Source organism: Callospermophilus lateralis, chromosome 12 (assembly GCF_048772815.1).
Source record: "Callospermophilus lateralis isolate mCalLat2 chromosome 12, mCalLat2.hap1, whole genome shotgun sequence".
Classification (NCBI taxonomy): domain Eukaryota; kingdom Metazoa; phylum Chordata; class Mammalia; order Rodentia; family Sciuridae; genus Callospermophilus; species Callospermophilus lateralis.
Window position 1 is genome coordinate 46,436,020 of NC_135316.1, and position 26,078 is coordinate 46,462,097.

Consider the following 26,078-nt stretch of genomic DNA (forward strand, 5'->3'; position numbering starts at 1 on the left):
TCCGCCCACACCTTTCCAAGTTAGCTGGCGGCGGAGCCGCGGGGACCGCTCGAGCGCCCCGGCCCCCTCCTTGCCCGCCCCTACCCGGGCGGGCGCGGGGAGGGGGCGGGGGCCAAGCGGGCTCGCCGCTTTATTTGTCTCCCAATTCTTTTCCTAAGGCTGCCTTGCGCGATCTGACACAAAAGAGAGGGACTTTCTCGCAGCTCAGAGCGAGTCCTCGCCCGGCGAGTTGCAATCGGGGGGTTCCTCCTGTTGTGAGCCCCTGAGGGCCCCCTCAGCCGGCGGCTCCCAGAGCTCCGTTGGCCATGTGTAGGTTATTTTGGGTGCCGCAGCAAGGTGGTGCAGGTGAAAGGGAAGCGCGACCGAGGCCGGAGGCCGGGGGGCGGAGGCAGGGGTGGGGCGGGGTGGGGCGGGGTGGAGGCTCCGCGGACCCACCCCCCCAGCCGGCGGCCCGGGCGGCGAGGCGAGGGCTGGGCAGTGGGTGTTGCCTTCTACCTCTGCGATCGGGGAGGGGTTAGTTTCCCACAGGGGATTTCAACCATCACACTCAGAGCCCGCCTCCTAATCCTCGGGCGGAGCGGCTCGGGGGCCCCATTTTATGGCAATAAAGCGACTTAGCGCCTGCTGAGCGAGCCCCTCCCCGCCGCCGCCCCCGCCCTCGGCCCCACCCCGGGGCTCGCCCGCAGCGGCGGGGCTTTGTTTCTGGGGCGAAGGACCCGGAGCTCTTTTGTTTGGGGGTTTGGTGTTTTCACCCCCCAATCTCACCCCACCCACCCCACCCCCCGCGCCTCTCCGGTTTCCTGAGCTGCGGGCTGCAAGGGAGGAGAAGCGGCGTCTTGCAACCCCCTCGGCTGGGCCCCGGGGTAATTCGATGCGGGCCTGGCGAGGCTCCCCACGCTAGACCGGGGCTCGCGTCTCGGCAGCCTCCACCCACCGGCCCACCCTACATTTAGCGCATCATGTGATCCTGGTAAGTCATTTGCAAGTACAACAGTTCCCTGGGTTGCCCCCCATTCATTTCCTGAGAACTGCAGAGAGCAGCTGAGAGGCTCTGCTTGTGCGTGTGAGTGTGCGCGGGTGACGCCGTGTGTGCGAGTGTGTGTGTGTGTGTGTGTGTGTGCGCGCGCGCGTGTGAGAGAAAGGGCGAGCGAGAGGGGGACTCTGTGTGAGGGAAAGAAAACAATTTCTCCTGCTCTGCAGCTTCTGTTCAGGTCTGTGCCGATTCCGTTTCTTATCAAAATAAACAACCCCCTCTTTTTTTTTTTTTCCTGCCATCCCAAATCAGACCGTATTCTCTTAACATGTTTTATTTTCCTTCTGTCATCTGCTCAAGTTAAATCATTTTGGTTGGTCTGTGTTCTTAAAGAGGGTAAAGTGTTGGGAAGCGGGAGGGGGCCGGGGAAGGGTGATGCTTTTGCAAAGCAAGTAGCGTCGGTCGGATTCGTGGAGAAGAAAGAGGGAGGTTACTTCCCCCACTCCCCTAAAATTTTAAAAAGAACTTAGCAAGTAAGGTGAATTAAGCCAACGTTTTTCTACCCCTAGTGGAATTGTTGGTTGCAGCGTTTGCCTGACAGTTGCTAAGGATGAGAAATAAAACCCCAAGGGCTGAATTGGGGGGCGGAGAGGAACTGGTGGAAGTAGTTGGCCCCCAGGAATAGAATGGGTTGGATGAATAACTGCCGCACCGGGGCCGTGGTGTGTGTGTGTGTGTGTGTGTGTGTGTGTGTGTGTTGGAGAGACTGGAAGGGAAAGGGTTAAGACAGAGATGACACTGCTGGCATGAATAGTGGTCCTGGTGCTACATTCATTATTGTCTCTGGTCGTAATGATGTGTAACTGTCACTTGCCACCGTGCCTGATCCACAGAAGTAGCCAGGGGCTGGCCCGTGGCTGTTATTTTCAATTACGGGGGACCTGGCCGGAGTTGACAAGGGGCAACTTTGCACGTCCACCCGGGCCGGGAAGCCCGCGGAGCCGGCCTGGGAGACACTTCTTGCCTTAGAAGCTCTTTCCGAGGGCTCGGACTTGACCTCCGCGACGTAGTTGGTGTTCGTGTTAGATGCTCCCCTACTGGGAGAATCAATCCTGCTTTTGTTGGGTAAAGAACTGCCTACTAGAACTTTGCAAACTTTTATCTTTGGGGAAAAGGGTGGGGTGCATTCAACAGTTTTGTTTCGCAGTGCATTTGAGGCAAATGCTTGGAAAAAGTACCAATTCCTTTGTTATATGCCCTGCAGCTTCCCAACCCCCTTCACCCTGCTCTTCGAGTTTTGCATACTTTAATAGTAATAGCCTTAATTCAGCTGATAAAAGCTGACTGTGTTGAGTTAAAGAGTATTAGTACAACGGAATGTGTAATCTGGATAAACAGTTTGTGTGGTTAATATTGTCAGCTCTCTAATTTAACTGTACAGATGGCTTAAGTATGTTCTGTATGGATTGTTTTAAATATTTCTACTGGCTAATCGAATTCTCTGCCGAGCGCTCTTATATTTTAACTTAGCGTTAATATTCTGTTTCCCTGTAACATCTAGCAGCTCTATTTACATTTAGTGCATGTGCATCTAGTTGCTGCGGTAGACATCTGCCAATCAGCTACACGTCATTCTGCAAATCCACCTAGACGCGCCTCCGTGCCCTTTTTTTTTAGTGGAGGATGGAGTTGTTTAGATAAGTAAATGCTTTGAAATAAATTTGGTGGCTTTTAGCAAGCAGCCACTTGTGATGAGAATAGGAGTGGTCACTTTGAAGAGTGAGAGTATGCCATCTTCTAAGAAATGCTTTTAGATTTGGCATTTCATTACAACAGTGGAACCCCCTCCTCCAAAGGAAAAAAAAAGCCTGGTTGTGCTATTTGCAGACCTCATTCACATGTTGTTTACATTTTTAAAAACCACATAGAAATTGGCTATGAGTAAGAGGTATACTTTTAGGTTGGAAAAATTTTAGTAGTAGAATCTTAGTAGAAATAGGATGTTGAAGGACAGACATTTCAGTTGCATAAGATACATCTTTATTGCTGCAGCATGGTCAGTCATGATATAGATTGAGTATAGTAATCTCCTTTGAGTTGAGGAGAAAGCAGTTTGAGCAATACAAGAATAGGCAGAAATTTGTAATGTATTTCAAAAAAAGATTTATTATTCTACCAACTCATACTTAAACTGGTAAAACTGGAATTTTTCACATAAAAATTTCATGAACTAAAACTAACATGTTAAGTTAAACAAAACATATTTGAGAGATTTCTGCTTATTTTTAAAGTCCTTCATTTATATACCTACAATATTTTTAAAATCCTTCAGTTATATACCTACAATTTAGTAAGGCATCCTTAAAAGAAACTTTAGTCAGTTAAACTTTATTAGGGTATGCTTTTTATTACAGTTTATTGAATGAAAATTGTTGTGCTAATGAGCCCTTAATATTCCCCTACCCTTCAAGTTTCTTTTCAAGAAATGAATGTCTTTTGGGAGGAAATGGCCCTGGTATTGCATTTGAGACCTTGACCTTAGCAACTCTTGGCTGGTGGTTGTTTACTACTGCTGCAGTTTATGCTTGTACTGACAGGGAAGGGACTGCAAAACAGTGCATTCACTCTTCCAGGCCCAGGGGAGAACAAGTCAGGATGCTTGATGTTCAGTCCAGAGAGCATGCATCAAACCTAGAATATCTAGAGTGTTCTGGTCATGTAAAAATATATGTATTTCTCAGGGATTTCTTCTAGTCTCCTGAGAAGGGAAACATGCATTTTCACGACCTCAGAGTGAGTTTTAGATGTTATATCTTGAAACAGGCTGTTATCAACTTAATGGGATAATTTGATCTTAAACATAGGTGTGTTTTATTTTAGCAAAGATGACTTAAGTGCTTAGGCCTTCAGGCCTGTACTAAGGGCATTTTGAATTGGAAATGTTGGTTAATTAAGAGTTTTGAGTAACCTTACCCAGAGAGGCAATGTTGTTAAATAGTTGAACATTGGGCATTTTCTCCATCATGCAAAATGAAAAACATGGGATTTTGCATTTATACAAATTAAGTAATATTATATGAATCACATTAAATTGGGATGTCAGATGATTTGTTTTCTTTGTATTTTGAGAGAAACAGTATTCTTAGTGTCAAGTTTGTAAATGTAACTACTTTATGCATCAATGTGAAATAGTTGTTCAAAATTAGTAATGGCACAAACTCATTTGAAACTTACAAATTTACTCTTTTTTTTTCTGTATAAATAAGTTTACCCATTTGTGTTCGCATATTGATTAATGAGCAAAACTAAAAATCTCAAAATTGTTTTGTTAAAATTGATACCATTGTTATCTTTTCTTGTGTAGGAAATAACTTTCACTTTTATAAATTCTGAGGTGACCGGCAGTTGCCTGTGTCATTTACATTTTGAAAATACCATATGATAGTGAACTGGAAATATCTTTTTTTGCTCAATGTTCATTTCTTTTCTTCTTCTTCTTTTTTTTTTAACTAACTCAAAACTTAAAAAAAAAAAAAAAACACACATTTTTTTTTCAGCCTACAAGTTATACATATCATTCAACTTTAAATGTGGACAAAATTTAAGGGTGAAAATATTAAAATTAAGTCAGTGGCAACACCCTATAACCACAGCCTTAACTCATCTACCACAACACTCTTCCCAGAAGCAGAATGGGAGTAAACAGATGGGCCTTGCCCTGTGCCCAGAAGGTCAACTGCCTTTGGCCCTGTCAGACCTGCTTGGTTTCTAGATCCCAGCGTCTGCCAGAGAGCTAGCTGTCTGACTTCAACCCACCAGAATTCATTTTCAGGGCCTACACCCGCCACACCCCATCTGATGTCAGCTACTGAGTTCCTGTGGTGGAGAACACATGCTGTGGATTAAATGGTTACTCTCTCTCTATATTCTCAGTAATTATGTTACAAAAGGATTTTTGGGTTTTGGGTGTTTATTGTCATAAAGTAGCTACTTGACTAGTCATATTGCTCCATAAAAAAATTGTTTTGGTCTGATACTAGATTACAGGAGGTTCACCCCCCAAATTCTACTCTGGTATGGCTTTTTTTTTTTTTTAAACTTAAAGTCATACTTTTGATGTCAATCTTTTTAATTAATTGATTTATTTAAGTATTTTTGTATATTTACCAATGGACTAACTGGACTGGTCTAAGCAATATTTGTATAGAGGGAGTAAGCAGAAAACCCTCGCATCTGTTTTCCTGCCTGGAACCAGAGAAGGAACACTTGGTTGGAGAGCTTTGGGATAGTTTTGTCATCCCCAATAAAGGCCGTGGAAGCTACCATAAGAAATACTTTCGGGCTTTGACAGCTAGAAATTGTGTCCCAGTTGCAACATCAGCATTTTATAGTATATGCAGGTTTTCCTTGGGATTTTTGGCATGATGTGTATGTATATGCCACGTACACATATATTCACTATTTTATGTATATTTAGTATTATGTATATTTATGCATGTGTTTTTATATGCTCTGTCTTTATATATCAGCTCATTCCATATATGTTGACTAATAATTACAGTAAAAAGCCACACATGAAGAGAAAAGGGGAAATACACACAAAGAATCTTTTTTCAAATTCTGTGCTTAGTAATATTATTTTCACTTTGAGATTAAAAAGCTCATTCATAACAAAACATAAAAAAACACCCTGCTGCAAAGAAAATAAGCATAAAAGGCTACCGTGATCAATTAATGTCAAAAATGAAAAAGAAAAAAGTTTCCATTCATTTCATAATCAGGTTCCCTCTAAGACCATGCATCCTAGAGCCAGGACTTGATTCTGTGGCAGCAGTGTCTCAGGTTGAGTCGGCCTCTCTCACTTACTAAGTCTGGATGACCTTGGTCAAGTTTCTTAACTGTGTGAGGGTTAAATAAGGTAATGTGGATAAATGTCACTTTGTAAAACTATAAAGTACTGGTGTGACAGCTGATTTGACAGGAAAACTACTCATGTCCTTCACTTGTCCCTCCCACAATGTCCCCCCCACCAAAAGGGATGAACTTTTCCAGCTTCTCAAAGTGAGCATATAAATTACACTTATGGAGAAGGAATTTCCGAGTGTGGGTAGAAAACTGCTGGCAGTCAAAGGTCATGAATTCCATTCCTGTCTCCACCAGAGATTTGCTCTGTGACCTTGAGAAAGTCACTGTTAAAAAGTTTCTACATAGCTCCTATAAAAGTCATTCACTAGTTACATTTATAAAATGCAGGTGAGGTATCTAAACTTGGCAAAAAATAAAATACATAAAAATGCCTTTTACAAAATCATTTACAGAAAATTGAAAGTAAGTGCCAACAATGATTAGAGATTGAAAACCTCTAGACTACCTCTTTAAGGAGTCCACTGAAGCTTCTATCACTAGACATTTTTTTTTTTTTTTTTTTTTTTTTTTTTTGTGGTACTGGGGATTGAACCCAGGGCCTTGAACATGAATAGGCAAACACTGAGTTACATCCCCAGCTCTTTATTTTATTTTGAGATAGGGTCCCATGAAGTGCCTTAGGCTAGTCTTGAACCTGGGATCTTCCTGCCTCAGCCTCCTAAATTCCTGGGATTACAGGTGTGTGCCACTGTGTGTGCCTAAAATATGTCCTAAACAAGAAAAAAAACAGATGTATTAAATTTGTGATATATGCTAGTACGGCGAATTGAATTGCAGCTTCCCCAGATAAGTCAAGGTTCTCTTAATTGGTATGTCTGAAACATGGCTTATAGTGCATAGTAAAGAAAGGTAGATGAATGGGGATCTTGAATGGTTATTTGAAGATTTATTAAGCACATTTTATTTATAGTTACACATTTTAGCATCACCCACATTTCATTACACATGCAAGTTTGAGGAAATTAATAACTAATTTATGTGATTTCTCCCCACTACATATTCTCCAGTTAAAAAGAAACAAAAACATTCTTTTTTTTTTTTTCACCCTCTGCCTAAACACTTTATTCTTACAAGAGCAAAGAAACAGACTGATACTAACTCATCAGTCTAACTCATTTAGACTCTTCTGGTGTCACAAGTACATTTCTTCTCAATTCTGTTCATGTTATAACTATCACTGTAAACATCAGCATTATTTTCTGCAGAACTCTTATTTATTATCCCCTGCTTTAGGAACACGCTGGGTTCCAGCCTGTGTTCTCTGGCTCCATAACCTGTGAATTCCTTCTGGTGTTAATTGCTTGTTGATGTGCCTTGTTCCTCCCAATAAGAAGCCCCTTGAAAGCAGGAAATGAGTTGTCTTCATAGTTATTTCACTGGCATATAATACGGTGCCTAACATGGTGCCAGATATGTAGTAAGTGCTAAAATACTTACTAGAAAAATAAATTGAGGAATAGTAACTGTTACAGTGCATGCAAACTGTCCTTTGAGTATCTAAATGCCACTCTCACAGTCTTTTCCTACCTAAGTCATATATCTCTAGTTAAATTGACTGATATTCAACTCTACCAGCCATTCCTCAAAATCATTGCATTTTCCTGGAGAAGAAAAAAGTTTTTCTTACTGCAAAAAGAAGCTCTGTAGTGTAGTGGACTCAAACAGTGCAGGATAAACCTCAAATTACCCAATTGTTAGCTATCTAGCTGGGCAAGTTAATTCTCCAAGTTTCAGTACTCATTAGTAATTAAAAAACAAAATAAGAACAAACAATGTCAACATCTGAATTTTAAAAAAAATATTTATTGTTTAGTTATAAATGGACACAATATTTTATTTTTATGTGGTGCTGATGATTGCGCCCAGTGCCTCACGCATGGTAGGTGAGCTCTCTACCTCTAGCCACAACCTCAGTCCAACATCTGAATGTTTTTGAAGATAAAAATGTGCATAAACCTTCTAGTATAGAACTCTATGTTTTTAAATGCTCAATAACTATTAGTTTGCTGTATCATAATGATGACTCTCTTAAAACAGCCATTCATTATGAGTAGTAGCAATAAAATAAAACAACTACTCTTTATGGTGTGGCTACTATAGTACCGAAGTTAGGACCTGGACTTTTCATGTTAGTTTATTTGCTATATATTCTTCAGTAAACAGGCACTTGTAACCCTTGGCTTTTGTATAGTTTACTTCCAGATAATTGGTGTGTGGTATGTTTGTGGTGGTATCCCAAAGTTCCTTTTATACACTGAATTTTGACTTATCATCATCATTTAGTGAATCCATCTTTTGAACTATTTTGTGATGGACCTTTCTTGCCAAGTAACAGCGCCCCCTTACTTTGATTTTTTGGTAGTAATTTAAAAAATTATTTGAAAATGTTCTTGCTTTTTATCTTTCTTATTTTAATAAATGAACAGAAAAAAGGGAAAAATGAAAGCATTGCTTGTAGTTATGAAGAGCACCATTTATTAGCGTGATACACAATTGAGGCAATAATCCTTCAGTGTGCTGAAAGTGGTAAGTCTTCACCGAAAGTGCTTAATGGAGTTGAGCTGATGAATTGTGAAAAATAATAAAATTATAGAACAGACAAAATGCCATACAGATATTTTTAATGACTTTATTTAATAGAATGCATATCATTATGGGTTTTGTAATTTCCTTTTTGTCTGTGGGACTAATCTCTAAAATATAAGTCTAGTCCCTTGACTGCTACATATTTGGGTTTTGTACGAGTTTTCAGAAGTGTACTATATAAAATTTGAGATTCTTTCATTATTCAACAAATATTCATTAACATTTATGTCATATAATATATATCTACAGCATATTTTATATATATACATACACACACACACACACACACACTCTATGATATATATCATGGTCTTAAAACATATAGGTCATATATACTGTTTGTTCTATATTATGATTAATTTTTTATTTTACCATATATTATGATATCTCTGTTATTTTATTTGCTATATTATGGTTTTTGCTTTATAGATGTGGAAGCAGATTATGAGTGAAGCTAAGTAATAAAGTCATGGTCAATAGCTATTTTACAGAGATTTGAACTTTAGAAAACCATGAGCTTTCCTTTTGTATTACTGTCATCTTCAACTGGCATAATTATAATGTTCTATTATGATGGTATAGAATATAGCAGAAGTGGGAATATTATACAAATAAATATTGTTTACTGTCTATATTACTTTATTGGTTGTAGATTTTATTGGTTTATTACATTTACTAGGATATATTTACTATAGTATTTACCTATATACAGAAGCTTGCTGATACATGTACTAAAAAATTATGAGACCTAATCAAAAAATTTATTTTAGAGGGTAACTACTATAGGATGTTGCACAATAGTGATAATAGTAGATCCATAAATTCTGGATAATATCCATATAGGTGTTGGAGCTATTATGGTGAGAGTTATAAAAGTAATAAAACATTATTTTTGTAAAAAATGCTGCACTTATTTATTTGACCAAAGTTTTTTTTAGCACCGATGTATATGGAATCTTGTAAAAACATAGGTAAGACTTCATCATTAATAAACTGAAAATCAAAAAGGCAAAGTAAGACTTATGTGGAAAATTATAATACAAAATAATTTGTGGTTAGTAGACCAGGTGCTAGAAATTGTTTGGCCAAAGTCCATGGGAAGAAAAGTGTTCATGTCTAGGAAATCAAGGGTTTCAAGGTTTTAGTAGATATGTGACAAAAGTCTTTTATGGATAAAGTTTACTTGTTTATACAAAAGTAAAGCAAATTTGCAAACAGGTGAATGCAAACTAGAAACATTTTGGAAACTATGGTGATTTTCAACTACTTTTTTTGTTATCTTTTAGAACTGATGACTCTATAATGTTTGGCCAAAAACTTTTCTCATTTGTGATATTACCAGAAGATTTTCTTTTCCAAAATTATATCCTAGGATGTAGTTGCCAGTAGGGCCAATAATGAGTTTAGAAGAGACTTATTTGGGCTATAAAAGCAAAAAATAATAATGATAACTGATTAGTAAAATTTCAACAAACATACTTTATATCTAATGGAAGTTCTTTCATGTTGTTGATGGGCTCTGATGTATATTTTATTTTTTACCTACTAGGAACATTTGCCTTGATCCAAAAACTTTAAAAATAGGAATGAGAATTTTTTAAAGAACAAGGGAGGACAAACTTGATAACCCAACCAGTTGCAGTTGATCACAAGTGTTGTCAGAGGGGATATTTAGAAAGTAACTTTAAAGTGGAGGGATATTTCAAGGGTGACATCCTCTGGAATAGGCATTAGCTCTTCCACTTTAAATGTGGATATAAGAAACTTTGGCAAACATACAAAATACTTCATTTAGAGAGATTATATGGAGAGCAATGGACACTTAATGAGTATATATAAAAGCATTAATGGATTTCTTATTTTATAACAAGCCTGCTGTTGAGCATGGTGGAATTAGAGTACTGTGGATCATGCTATACCAAGGCTCTAGGCTGCAGCAGTTACCTTGTATTTTAATCATAAATATCTTGGAAATTAGTATAGTTTTGAATACTTGAGAAATGGAGTAACCAAAAAATTGCTTAATGCTTGGTGGTTCACAGGGTGGTTTTAGTTGGATAGTTGTGTAAGGTGGATGGGACTCATGTTACTCCTTTTACTGATGAGCATATTCAAGAGAAGGTAAAATAAACTGGAAAGCAGTTCGGTCATAACTAGAACCCTGACTGTCAACCAGTTTTTGTTCCCATTTCACTCTACTGCTGACTTTACTTAACTTTTTACTTTGTCTCAATAAGCTGAAATTTTGAAAGAGCACATTGCACAAAACAGGTGTCATCTTCTCTTTTCTAGTTCATATGAGATGCTAGTGAATATTGGATGAATTCTTATCTCCTTCCATGGTGCACTAACAAGAGGCATTTAAAAACTCAACATAATCAGCTCTGGAAGGCATTGTGCAATTAGAGACATCCATACTCTGAAGGAAACTAGGGAGATGGTCATTACTTTCCAAGTGCCAGGGCTTGTGCTAGATACAGAGAATATGAAGGTCTGTAATATATGAGTTTTGTTTTGAATTACAGGCAGATCAGGAATACAGCAGTGTTGCTGAGCCCAAAGGAAGGGCCAGGGCTAGTATATATTCTGGTTCAGTTTATTTTCTTCTTTTAGATTGTTAATGTGCCTAAAAAGTAGCCTAGATATTTTTAAATTTATGCTTCAGTCTTTTTAAAGTGCTTTTAATCTTATCAGAAAATCTTTTTCCATTTATGCACATATATCTCTAAGTTCTTTTTCTTTCAAAGACTGTTTGGCACATTTATTGTACATTAGATGTGTTTGATACATTTTAAAGAGGCATTATCTCATTTAATATTTCCTATCAATTTATAGATAGGTATTTATGGTATTTAAATGTGAATTTATTTTTACTTTTCTGACTCCAGTTTTTCAAAGGAATGCAACTAAAGATTTTAGGAAATAAGCTTTGTTGGCAGAAACTCATTTTGATGGGTGGTGTTTACGAATATATCTTTCTCACAAAAGCGTGTACTCTTGTATGGTGGTGTTAAGATTCATTTTTAGCATTCTCCTTTCTCTTTTACTTAGCTCTGCTTTTTTCTTTAGCCAACGATAGTATTCCATTCATCTATAACTCATGTCATTGGAACTCTTGGGTATACTTGTATATTTTTCTCCATGTCTATAATTATTAGGAACATGTTCACATACAAGTTTTTTTTTTTGTTATCTCTTACAGCAAGATTGTTTTTAAACTCTTTTTCATTCAGTACTGCATAAGGAAAATCATACTCAGCTGTTCCAGCTCTAATCCATTAAAAAAATTGCATAGTATTTTAAGGGTCTAAGGTACAGTTATTCCAGTCTACTCAATCATACACTAACTGATGATTGATACTTTGCTTCTGGTTATTGCCACTAAAGCCAATGTGGTAATATCTTTATAGCCACACATGAGTAGATCTATGGGATAGATTCGCAGGAATAGTATTATCACTCTAGCTGCACATGTGATATTAGTCTTCATAAATGGTGTGACATTGCTTTGAAAAGGATATAACAGTTCACATGTTTACCAGCAATGCAGGTAAATACCCTTTCCCTTAGATTTTCTCAGCAGTAGGTGATACTTTTTCAGGCTGATGATTTTGTAGTTGTATCTAATTTTCACTTTAATTACTATTTCCTGATTGCTGTGATGTTGAACATCTTTTCCTAAGTCTATAAGAAAATTGGAATTGTTCTAAGAATTGTCTTTTCATATCCTTTGTCCATTTTTTTTTCCTCTTGGGTGGTGGTTCTTTTGTGGGAATTCTTTATATTCTAGAGCCATTAAACATCGGACATCTGCATGGCAGATCAGTTTTTTCATAAACTGATCTTTTGTCTCTTTCCTGTTCATAAGGCACCTTTGCTATATAACATTTAAAATTTTTACATAATTGCTTTTTTCTTTGGTGCCTTGTTTTGTTTAAGGTTTACTCTGTTGCTAAAATGGACATATAATCTATGCCCAGATTTAATTTTTCATTGCATTTTGGTCTTATCTTTGACCCCTTTGAAACTTGTGTATAGTGTAAATGGGCGAATCCCTTTTAATCTCCTTTCAGATGCATACCATTGTGTCATCATTTTCAAGAGAATATAACTTCCAAATTTGTTGTGTCTTATGTTCTCTTACATTTCATAGTCCCAGACTTTTTCTTAGTTATCTGTTCATGAGTAAAGAAATATGTTATGCATGCTGCCACCTCCCTTGGGGAAAAATATATGAAACCCTGTTATAATTATTCTAATTGAGATTATGTTAAATTGTATATAATCTTGAGATAATTAACATTTTGATGTTATTAGCAGTGTGTTATATTATCCCAATTCAAGAATGTGGATGGCTTTCCATTGGTTCGGTGTCTTACTTTTTATACTTCAAGAGCATTTTATTTTTTTGTGATGGCCATTTCCTTAAATTTGTTTCTAAATACCTCATAGTTTTTGACTAATCTTTATTGACATAATATAGTTTTCCTTTTTAATCTGTTCATGTAGTGAATTTATACTAGTTGATTTTTGATTGTTATACCAGACTTGGACTGCTTGTATAAAATTACTTGATCCTGATGGATTATCTTAAATAGAATTGGGTGTGATTTTCTAATATTTTGTTAAGGATATATTTATTTTTAATGGGAGGTAATGGTCAGTAGTTTTTATGTTTTCTCTTAAGTCTTTATTCAGCAAAATATATTTTTAATATATATTTAAATATATTTCTGTTGTGATTTCTTCTCTGACCCTGGATTATTTAGAATTGTGTTGCTTGTATTCAGGCATTTGAAGATTTTTCTGATGTCTTTTATTGATTTCTAGTTGAATTTCTTGGTTTTTAGAAAACATACTTTCTGTGGTTTCAATCCTTTAATACTTTGCTGAGATTTACTTTACCGCCTAGAATGTGGTCTGTTTTGGTGATTATTAACATGTGCAATTGAAAACAATGTATCTACCCTATTAGGTGAAGAAATCTGTAAATGTCAGGCCAATTGGTTAAAAAGTTGTTCATATGTTCTCTAAATAATCATTTTGTTTTTTGACTCCTTATTCTTTTAGTTATTGGAAAAGAAGGGCTTAAGTATTGAAATACCAATTGTGAATTTGATTCTTATTTCAGTTTTATCTGTTTTTGAATTTTGAAGCTTTGTTACTGGGAAAACGTGTGCGCGTGCGTGTGCGCGCAAGCACACACACATATATATACACACACATATACACACACACAATTGCTGTGTTTTCCTGGTGACCTGATCTCTTTATGTAATGTAACTTTTTCCCATATAGACAACATAAATTTAGATGTTACTTTTTAAAATACTATCTTAACATCTCCCACTTTTATGTAGAATACTTAGTCATTCACATATAATTTTTAAATTTAAATTTTTAAAATTTATAAAAATTTTTATATAATTAGATTTCTATCTTTAACTTGGTATTTGTTTTCTATTTATTTCATGTGTTCCTTTCTTCTATTTTATCTTTTCTTATCTTCTTTTGGCTGGATTATGTTTTAGTATTTTTTTTTAAATATTTATTTTTAGTTGTAGTTGGACACAATACCTTTATTACACTCATTTATGTTTATGTGGTGCTGAGGCTCGAACCCAGGGTCTCACAAGTGCGAGGCGAGCCCTCTATCACTGAGCTACAACCCCAGCCCCATATTTTTTAGTATTCTATTTTTATCTCCACCATTGGCATATTAGTTGTATCCCTTTGATTTATATTTTCAGTGGTTCACTAGAATTTTTAGAATACATCATTAACTTTATACATTCTTCCTTCAGGAATATTTTGTGGGTTCTTGTATGATGTCAGAATCTTGTAAGAGATTACTGCCATTTTTTTCTCATTGTTCTTTACATATTTTACGTGTTAGAAACTAGACATTTTCTAGCTATTGTTTTTAACAGTAACTTACCTTTAAGAAATTAATAATTGTAAAAAGAAGGCGCTTCTTAATATATACTCACATTTTTGCTAGTTCCAGAGTTATTTCATTGTTTATACATAGACTTTCTCTCTAGTATCATAAGTTGAACTTACTAGCAGATGCCTGTAGTTCCAGGCACTAAGGAGCCTGAGGCAGGAAGATGGCTAGAGCCCAAGAGTTTGAGGCCAGCCTGGGCAACATTGTGAAACTCTATCTAAAAAAAAAAACAACAGCCACTACAAAACAAAGAAGTGCTTTCAGTATTTCTTACAGTGCAGGTCTGTAGGCAGTGACTTTTCTCAGGTTTTACTTGTCTGAAAAAATGTGTTGGTCTTTGTTTCTGAAATATTTTAGCTGGGTATTAAAGTGAGGATTGACAGTTTTTTCTTATTATTTAAAAGATGTTGCTCTGTTATCCTCTGTTTTACGTGGTCATGAAGAGATGATTTCTGACATTCTTTGTTCCCTTAAATGTAATGTCCCCTGCCCCCTTCACCCCTCTCCCCCATTTGGCTTCCTTGAGGACTTTTTCTTTAAGTTTGGTTTTCAGCAATTTCAGTCTGATGTGGAAGGATGTATTATCATCTGTGATTGTCCTCCTTTGTGTTCTCTAAGCTGCTTTATCTGTAGTTTGCTGTCCTTCCTAATTTTTTTCATAAATTATTATGCCATCTCTTTTCAAACATTTCCTGTGACCCCCTCCCTCCTTCTTTGAGACTAATATATTTACAAGTATATTAGACTGATTTGTATTGTTCCACTGATCTTAGCTCCTCTGTACTCCTTCTCCATCTTCTTAGTTTTTAGTTTCAGTTCTGTCAGTTTACCTTCAAGGTTAGTAATTCTTCATGTTGAGCTATAAGCTCAGTAAAAGAAGTCTTCATCAGTGACATAAAGTTATTTATTTAGCATTTTCATAAGAGTTTTTAAATTTTTCTACTCCTTCTGAATTTTCTGTTCATGCTGTTTTTCCTCTAGATCCTTTTAGATTTTAATCATAGTTATCTTAAAAGTCTCTATTTATAGTTTGAACATTATTGCCATCTCAAGGTCTGATTGTATTGACAGCTTTATCTCTTGACAGTGGGTAATTTTCCTTGCTTTGTTTCTGTGTCTTAATAGAACAGGAGACATTGAGAATGATTATTATGCTGAAAAATGGACATGCTTCCCCACCCTTACCGGAATTGAGACCAGGGGCATTGCACCATTCAGCTGTATCCCTAGTCCTTTTATTTATTTATTTTTTACCTTGGCAGGGTAAAAAATAAGTTTTTGAGTTTTGTCTTGAACTTGTGATCTTCTTGCCTCAGACTCCCTGAGTATCTGTGATTACAGGTGTGAGTCACTGCACCTGACTGAACTGAACATGCCTTTTATTCAGTAATGTGTGTTAGTGTCAGTGGATGGGGGAGGGACAGAATGAGTCACTTGGTGAACAGATTTGCTGAGGTTGCTGTTGCTGTTGAACTGTTAGCTCACGAGAGACTTCAAGTTCTTCTAGGAATGCTTTGTTTTTACCTTGAGTCTTACAAGACTTCGACTGCCATAGAGATTTCTTTCTCAGTCTTCCTATTATTCAGCCAGCCCTGAACTCTAGCGATATGGGACTTGGGTTGGGATCTCTGTACTTTTGCTTCTGCTTATGCTTAATCTAAGTGGGTTCGTGTGTGTGTGTGTGTGTGTGTGTGTGTGTATGTGTGTGTGTGTATACACACGCCTGTGCCCAAAATTCTCATACACCAACTGCAGTCAAAGGTCCTGTTTACCTACGCCTGGAGTTTGGACCTGTCAGCCTTCCTGTGCTTTCTCCCTGTGGTAGCCAACCTTTGCTTAAAGTGCAGACTTTTGAGCAATTGCGTTTCCTATCCCTCTATGCATATGGCAAAAATCTTTTTTTGTGTGTGTTACTGCAAGATTCTGAACCTGAATGAGTTTCCTGCCTTTACTTAGAAGCAATGAATTTTACCTAGTACTCAGTGCAGAGTAGAATGTGTGTGATTTTGATATCTCCCTCCACATACTCTTCTCTTTCTGGGGAGAGTGACAGGCAGAGTTTCTTCTGTCTCTCTCCTTGTGACAAATGTCATCTCTTCCATTAGCAGCAGTCTACTTTTACTTGGAAGAGTCAGAATTATTTCTTGTCCCCTTCTCTGTGGCATATGACTTGGCTTCATTTAATAGTAGTGTCCGGCATGAGGCCACTTTTTGTGCTTGTGCTCAAGTGGTATATCCCTACCTGTAAGCCAGTACTTCCAAGGGAGAGACTCTCTTAGGTCTCTTGTTATTTTCTTATCTTTTATCTCAGCACCTGAAGGATGTTCCTGCAAATAGTGACTGAGTGCCTGGGGACTGTCTTGCCATGTGTGTCTTCTTGGAATACTAAGTTGTTTTGCTAGTCCACATTTAGCTTTTACAACTTTGCCAAAGTTTTAGTGGTTTTCTTGCTTTTTTTTTTTTTCAGTAAAAAGCATGTTTTTAGACTTGAAGTTTTAAAAAAAATTGCTGTATTCTTCTTAAAAATTTTTTTTAGATGTCGATGAACCTTTATTTTATTCATTTATTTATATGCAGTGCAAAGAATTGAACCCAGTGCCTCACACATGCTAGGCAAGTGCTCTACCACAGTCCAGCCCCCAAATTTGCTATCTAAATAACCATTTTTAGTGTGAAGTTCAGTAGTGTTAATTGTATCCATATTGTTGTAAAACAGACCTCTAGAACTGCTTCATCTTATAAAACTGAAATTCTGTACCTGTTTAACAACAACTCCTTATTTCCCCCTAAACTGAGCCTTTGGCAAACACTGTTCTACTTGTTATTTACTATCTGCTTTTATGATTATTCACCTCTTTATTATTTTAGCCAAATGCAATATCCTGTTTCTCTGTAATGGGACTACCCGCTGGAATGTTATACAATGGAGTTAAGTTCATCTTGTTGTTTTGTAAGCTCAATTTTGGGCTCAAAAACAATGATTTTGTAAGGCTTTCACCATATAAAATTTTCTTTCTACAACTATTTTAAATGTCTTAGTTTTTTTAAAATGCCATTGAATTTTATTGTAGGTACTTTTTCATATCCTGATAAATCATCCATTTATTACTTCAGTTGACAGTTATAAATGGTTGTATTGTAAGATTTGTTGGCATTGAACTATCCTTGCATTTTGGAACAAAGTCTAATTTTTCATAATTTATTACTTTTGTGTAAGTTGATTTATTTTATTTGCAAAATTATAATAACATATAGAATATTACAACTATATTTGTAAGTGGGATTGATCTATATAAGATTGCTTTTTTTTTAAATTGAAAATTGAACCTAGGAGTGCTTTACCAGTGAGATATATCCCCAATCCATTTTATATTTTATTCTGAGACAGGGTCTTGCTAAGTTATTGAGGTTGGTCTTGAACTAAGTTGCTGAGCCTGGCCTTAAATTCATGATCCTCCTGCCTCATCCTCTTGAGTGGCCGGGATTATAGGCATGTGCCACCACACTGATTATATAAAATGTTTGAATAAACATTTTGGTGGTTATGTAAATAAATTGAGAAAATATTCATGACTTTTCATGAACTGTAATTGGAACTTTACTTCCTTAAAAACAAATGTGAACTTTTGTGTCATGGCCTTATTTTTATCCCTTGGTGATATATATTTAATTTCTTTGACAGTTTCTTCTATGTATTTGTCCCTTAACATTTTTTTTTTTTTAAAGAGAGAGGGAGGGAGGGAGGGAGGGGGAGAGAGAGAGAGAGAGAGAGAGAGAGAGAGAGAGAGAGAGAGAGAGAAGCTTAATATTTATTTTTTAGTTATTGGTGGACACAACATCTTTATTTGTATGTGGTGCTGAGGATCAAACCCGGGCCGCACGCATGCCAGGCGAGCGCGCTACCGCTTGAGCCACATCCCCAACACCCCCCTTAACATTTTTAACTTTATTTTCCCACCAAGTTTTAGCTAGGAAATTATTCGTTTATTTATTTATTTTTGTTATTTAGTTTTTATTTTATAATTACAAACTTTAAAATCTAGCAGGAGTTGGGAGGGAATTAAGGAAAATATGGAACCCAAAGAACTGCAGCGAGAGCTCAAAAATTATGGGATATTGTAAGCAGATGGGGTGGAGGGGTGCTCTCCTGAGCTGCAGACAGAATGGTTTGGTGGTTAAGATAAACACAAGTCAAATGTATAGGAAAGGCCCGTAGTTGCTAATGGCGCTCTTCTTGCTGGTGTTGCCATTCCCAGACCCAAAGCAATCCACGGCTTCCAGGGTGTTCATGCCCTATTTCACCTTGCCAAAGACCACATGCTTGCCATCCAGCCACCCAGTCTGGCAGTGCAGGTGAAAAACAGGGAACTGTTGTGTTTGGCCCAGCATTTGCCATAGACAAAATGCCAAGACCTGTACACTTCAGGATGAAGTTCTCCTCATCAGACTTCTTCCCGTAGATGGACTTGCCACCAGTGCCATAATGGCGTGTGAAGTCGTCACCCTGACACATAAATCCTGGCATAATTCTTTGAATTCAGGAGTTGTTATAATTGAATCCTTTCTCTCCAGTATTCAGAACAAGACAATTTTCTTGAATAAAGCTGTCTTTGGGGCTTTGTCTGCAAACAACTTGAAGGAGACGAGGCCCAAGGGCCCACCATTGATGGTGATGTCAAAGAGCATGGTGGGGTTGACCAAGGCTGACAGAGAACAAGCATGGGGGAAGCCGCCCCTTTGCTTTAGGCTATTATTTTTTTTAATTTTTGCCTCAGGATAACATGTAATAGTCTCATTAAATCATTACATTTGTTCTATTGACATGTGTGGTTTCTTTCTTATATCTCATATTATTTTTCCTCTTAAATGTTCTACAACTTTGCTTTTATACTCTTATACATTTTTATAAAAATCTTTTGTATTTATTCACCAATTATAACATGTTTTTCCTTGGTTTTGCTCTTGTGACTTTTAGTGCGTATATATAAATATATTTAATTCTCTGTAGTCTTTTTCTTTTCTTTTACTTATTTAAAAAAAAATGGCTCCAAGACTATGAAAGCATTAAAGTTAGAAATACTGTTCTGAACATGTCCATTGTTGTATACCGTATCTGACGTTCAGAGATTATAACTTTGTCTTAGCTTTTCACCACTGTGACCAAAATACCCAACAAGATATATTTATTTATTCATAGTTGTAGATGAACACAATACCTTTATTTTTATTTATGTTTTTTATGTGGTGCTGAGGATCAAACCCAGAGCCTCACATGTGCTAGGCAAGTGCTTTACCACTGAGCCACAACCTAGCCCTCAAAGAATGCTATTATGGGAGAAAGAAAACACATGACTTCCTTAAGACACCACCATTCTTTGAAAAGGTTGTAATGTACTGTCATCAGTAGAACATTTCAGTAACATGCAAAACTCTGCTGTGTGCAATGTGAATCGACCCCTCTTAGATGGGATGTCCTGGGTTGTATGGAGCTCAGTAGCTGAATGGATACACAACTGCTTTTATTGAGATCATATTTTTCTTGAAATCTTTTTTTTAAAAAACATTTATTTTTTAGGTGTAGATGGACACAACACAATGCCTTTATTTTTATGTGGTGCTGAGGATCGAACCCGGGTCCCGCCCATGCTAGGGGAGTGCTCTACCGCTGAGTCACAGTCCCAGCCTCTTTTCTTGAAATCTTTGAAAACAAAATAACCCTATGAAAACTCTAGTTTCCTTTCCTTTTCTCCTCCCATTTGGATGGACCTTTGGTGCACTTTGGCTTCTCCCTCATTTTCCTCTTGTAATCTGCTGGTTTTGCTGAAATGTTTGCTGCTTTTATGTCTTAGACCATGATGAGAATTTTCCTTCTTATGCAGATCCTTGCTCCATGATATTTACGTGTACCCAGACCATCAATTCTGATGTAACTACTCATACATGCAATGGCTTATTTCCCATTATTTCTACTTTTCTTTCATCCGTCCTTAGCAGGAGGTCTCAGTACTGCTCTGATTCTCTTATTATTTGGTTAGAATGATTCAGTGTTTTCATTAGAAAGGTTATGGTGGTATAATTATCACTGAATTTTTGCTTATCCTCAAATATTTCTCACTCAGATCAGTGAGTAGTACTTAGGTTCTCTTTCCTTTGTTCCCAGTTTATTGTAGGGTGCTATGCTGCTGTGACCCTGGATCTCTTCTTTGTAATAACGTGTGATTCCATTTTGGTTATGCTTCCTTTGTATTTATGGTAGATTGTCGTTGTTCCATGTTGTCCCTTTCCCAACAACCTATCCTTCACTGTGAGGCAGTATATGCCGTCTCTTCCTACTTCTAGCTAGAATGAGGTGTAGTGAGGTGTAAAGTAAGGTGTACTGGAGATTGGGGGATTTCTTTTTTTTTTTTTTTTAATTGGGATAAAAGCTTGAAGACAGCAGGCACAATATTTGAAACTATAGTATAGGGTCTACTTTGCAAGAGAATGAGTTGACAAGCACTTGAAAGAAAGTGTCATGGTGAGTACAATGAAAAGACAGAATAGAAATGGGTTCCTCATGCCTTTTGAACTACTAAACAGCTCTACCCCAGAGGAAAAAGGCCTCTATTTAAGACCACAAGGGCTTAGATGATTTTTCATAAGCAGTTGATGCATTTCTGATGGTTGTAATAATAACTTTGCTTTTTATTCTGAAAAATTGTGTTTTGTTTTAATTATCTTGGGAATGTAGGAATTTTGCTGGGGCATGACTCAATGTGTACTTCTTTCTTATCAATCCACCTTCTTTCTTTGTGACCCTTTCGGTCTGCAGACACTTGTCTTTAGAGCAGGCAATTTGAATAAAAAACCTCAATTATTGTCTTTCATCTTTTTTTTTTTTTTCCCCATTGGTTTTATCTTCTTCATGTTTGGTCTCTTGAATTTCTCTTCCAAGTACTGTGTCTTATCTTTTTTTTCCCTAATCTTTATACTATATCTTTTCTTTTTCTTTTTTTTTTTTACCTTGTTCTTTGGAAGGGGTGTGTATGTACAGATGTGTACATGTGCAGCGACCCTCTTAAACTCTCACCTTCTTACAATTAAGGTCCCTGGGAAAGTGGATTTGTAAATTGGCCATTAGAGATGAAAATGTATCAGAAGACTTGTTTAGTTTCATTTTTATATCCAGTTTTGAAACTCTGTTGACCGTTATTTAATACATTCAAGGTGTGGTTAAGAATGTATTTCTCCTTTGTTGCACCAACCTATCAGCCTTCATAGCTATGGCCACTTTGTCCTTGGTTTTCTTATTCACCAAGAAATGGATTAACTTCCTGGATGGGCAATCACAGTATTCGTAGGAGACTAGTTAAGTATCATCCAGAAAAATACTGAGCTATCTTTTGCAACCTAACTACTGAAGTGCTTACAAACTTTATGTCTGTTTTGGTAATCCTTAAGAATTTTATTTAACATAATTTCATATGTAGTATGTTCCCTAACAGTTTACCAAACTTCACAAAAGTCATTAAGCATTGCAAAGAGATATGGCTTATTTAAAGAGATTAAGACATCAGGCTGAACCACAGACATTTTAAATGTTTTTTCTTAAGATCTTTTTTTCTTGTGCAAATAATTTAATATATGGGAAAGGTGAAAGAATAGTATAAGAAACCTTCACTTTCCCAGGCTAAACCTCAGCAGTTCTTGGGATTTTGCCATCTTGTTTCAGAAATCCCTTGGTTTGCTCTTCTTTTGCCCCTTTTAAGCTATAAAGCTAATTTCAGACATTATATAACTTTACTAATAAATAAATACTAATAAATAAATAAATAAGTAAATAAATTTATTATACCTGTCAAACGATAAGAGATTGGACAGAAACAAACAAAAAGCAAACCCTGCCGCAGTCTCTGGCTGGGCACAAATCACGAGTCTCCACACAGCTTGTAGATTCAAACAGCAATTCTTTATTCCCGAACTCACACGGGCCGTCTACAAACACGTTCTGGGGGAATCCACGTTCTCTTCCCAAATCCACACTCTGCCCTAATCCACTCTCTCCCAAATCCACCCTGCATGGGCTTCTGTCTCCCAAAATATACTGTCTGACCCTAAGCACTCAAGAGGAACTCAGCAGCAGGATACGCCCTATTCCAAAAGAGGAACACCCTAATCTCCTATTATACTAAACCGCCCTATTCTAAAGGGGAAACACCCTACTCTCCTATTATGCTAAACTGCCCTATTCTAAAGGGGGAACACCCTAAACACGGATCCTGCCCTGGTCCTTGAGCAAGGTCACCTTTCAGAAGTCCTTCCACTAGACAGCATGGGAGTAAGCTGGCAAGGAATTTGTCATACCTACTTGGCTGATGGCTCCCAGCATCTCCCCCCTTCTGATTAATTAAACAACAAGTAATGTGGCTTAAGGACCGTGCCTGGTAGGTTGTCCAGTTCAACATATGGCTCTTACCCGTCATTGGAAAACTGACCTTTAGGCGTCAGCCTCCTGTCTTAGGTTGATACCACTGCAACTGGATCATACCCGTCACTGACTACCGGTCCAGCATACAGCCATACTTGTGGATAGGTCTATGCACCAGTGGGGGGGTGAGGTTCTTTGCCTCACCTCTGTTGGCCCCCAAATTTGGCCTTGGTGCCAGTGGGGGAGTGAGGTTAATGTGGCTTAAGGACCGCGCCTGGTAGGTTGTCCAATTCAACATATGGTTCTTACCCGTCATCGGAAAACTGACCTTTAGGTAACTGACCTTTAGGCGTCAGCCTCCTGTCTTAGGTTGATACCATTGCAATTGGATCATACCCGTCACTGACTGCCGGTCCAGCATATAGCCATTGGCCCCCAAATTTAGACCATCACTAGCAGAAGGGAGGAGGATACAGAAATGCCACGACACCAAGCCAATTGACAGTTCCTTTGGAAAAATTGCATCATTGGTGACACCATCAGCAAAGATCACTGGTGACACCATCAGCAAATATATGCCAGCATTACCACAATAGCTGCACTAAATGTAGTTACATAGTCCAGGCAAGTTCTGCAAGCGGTTCAAAGTGGAGGAATCTATCAATCTGTCCGTCTCCTCCCAAAGTCCGTTGCCTCCCAAAGTAAGTTGGCTCCTTGATTGAGCATACTTGTTGAGTTATATTCATTGGGATGAAGATAGGAATTCTGGCAATGATGCTAAAAAGACATTATCCTGAAAAGAATTATTAAATATAATGAAAAGGAAAGGTGAAAGTAAACAAACAGATCTGTTAACCTACTTAAAAAACAATCCTTAACAGCTGTTTACCTGATTTAAATTAGTAAACAAGCAGATCTGTTAACCACCTTTAAAAAGAATCCTTAACAGCTGTTTACCTGATTTAAATTAGTAAACAAGCAGATCTGTTAACCACCTTTAAAAAGAATCCTTAACAGCTGTTTACTTAATTTAAATTAAGCCATTTAAATCACGTGAATAAAAAATAAATAATTCGGATTCATTTTCTCATGAGCGCTCCTCATATATGAAATATGGACATACGCACACACAGACATATAACACAAAACACAAATGTGCAAACAAACGTACAACACATAAGATAATAATAAAGGCCTTGTAGCTTTACCTAGGTGAAATCTCCATTGCAATGTTTAAAAACTCTATAGTCAAAAAAATAAAACTGATCAGAAAAACATTAACCTAGGTTTGTATGAGCTCAAAAAATAAAAATAGAACCTTATGATGTGGAAAAATGCAATAATAAAATAGATATTGAAAAAAGCATCCTGGTTAATCACAGTCGCAGATGTAAGAATGGCCAAGCTGGAGTTCTGGATATCAGCTGTTATGGATTTGAGTCAAATCATCTTCTTTTCGATGTGTAGAAATCGTTTTGGTTAGTCTTTCTGGAATCCAAATTGGCTGCTGTTCTTCCTGTGGAAACACGCAAACAGAGCCCCGACTCCAGACAATCACTGGGTCTGGACCTTTCCATTGTCCTGTTAGAATATCTTTCCAAAGAACTTTAGGCTTATGCACATTTTTTGGATACATATGCCTTTCCGCAGCACTAAGTCCTGATGAATCCAAATTTAAAAAGTTTAGAGTAAAAAGGGTTATTTTAAGTTTATCTTTGGGGGATATATACCTCTTTCCCATTTTTAAGATTAACTAGGCTTCGAATGACGCAATCTTTTCTCCATCATGAAGGCATCTTAACCACCTTCAAATTAACCTTTTAAAGCCTTTTAATTATCATCTATACTGTACTTTTAAATGTACTTTTTCATTACCTACAACTTCGCTCTTTTAAACGAGGCTTAGACTCTGTTTAAATCGCTTAATATTAGTTTACATGGCTGCCCTTCAACCAAAGGCCTTTTTTACTCCATTAAGAAGCTTTGTCTCAATCTGCCATGTACAAAACCCAACATCCCATGACCCGTTCATTTGCCACAGTACTTTTGTCCAGGCTAAAAAATTGACATTGGTAGGTTGCTGTATCTGGGTTTCTTCATTTTTTTCTATTAATATCTTCTTTCTTTTCCATTGTACAGATCAGGTGCTGCATTGCATCCAGCTGTCCCGTCTGCCTAACTTCTCCTATTCTATGATAGTTTCATGGTCTCTCTCTTTTCCATGATCTTAACGATTTTGAGGAGTACTGGTCATTGTTGTAGAACGTCCTTTGGTTTTATTTCATTTGATGTTTTTTCTTATGATTAGACTGCATTATGGGGTTTTAGAAAAAAATATCAGAGGTGAAGTGTCCTTCTCAATGTACTGTGTCAAGTTTCATTATATCATTGCATCCTGTCTTGAGATCCACAGGATGCTATTTGTGATGTTAATCTTTGTTTACTTAAAGTAGTGTTCGCCAAGTTTCTCCACAGTAAAGTTACTTTTTTCCTCGCCATACTCTTGTTTCATATTTTGAAACCAGTCACTAAATCTTCTTTACCCTTAAGGTAGTGTGTAGGGTGAAAATAACTACATATAGTATTTAGAAGTCTATAGATATATTCCTTTTCCTTCACTTATTTATTTATTTTTTTAAATCAGTAGGGACCTATGTAGGTTTGTTTTGTACATGGATTCATAATATAATACCATGTTACTCAGATTTTCCAGCTTTGATTAAAGAGATCTTATGTGTTTGGTAATAACCCTGTGCAATCCCCCTATTCCTTTGTGTTGGAGCACTTTCTTACTTTCTGGTGTTACTGGATTCCACAGGCTCATCTTGTGCTTTCCCTGCTGCTGCCACCAAACCAGCCATTGTCTGTGGGTCTCTGTTTCATCTTATTGGAGAATAGTATTTAGAAACCAAGATCTGGGTGCTGGGTATTCTTTGTTCCCTGCTGGGGTAGATGCTGTTTTCGTTGTGAACCTCTGTTGGTCAAAATCAACCAATTCCTTCAAATCTTATTTTTTCAGTTAACTGATAATGGAAAGACCAACAATTCTATTTGATGTGGAAACCTCATTTTGATCGATTACTTGAATTTTCATAACTTATTCTGTTGTGATAAGAGTAGCAAAAGTAGGTTTCTCACTTTCTTGCAGCAAGGTGGCTGTCATTTTTCTCATATTTATTCCTTTCTAAGTCTTTATTATTTTGGTGTGTTGGTATGATGGGATATGAGGAATATTTTAT

General features: G+C 37.2%; 1 protein-coding gene and 1 pseudogene across 2 annotated transcripts in view; one reads left to right on the forward strand and one right to left on the reverse strand.

The window, feature by feature from the left end:
* The first annotated feature begins 631 nt into the window (after positions 1-631).
* The window catches only part of Klf12 (KLF transcription factor 12), a 445,629-nt gene continuing 420,182 nt past the window's right edge, over positions 632-26,078 (forward strand). For both annotated transcript variants that reach the window (XM_076872059.2, XM_076872060.2), the window contains exon 1: positions 632-970. The gene's annotated coding sequence lies outside the window, so the exon portion shown is untranslated. The remainder of the gene's footprint in view (positions 971-26,078) is intronic.
* LOC143411386 (peptidyl-prolyl cis-trans isomerase A pseudogene) lies at positions 18,624-18,945 on the reverse strand (annotated as a pseudogene).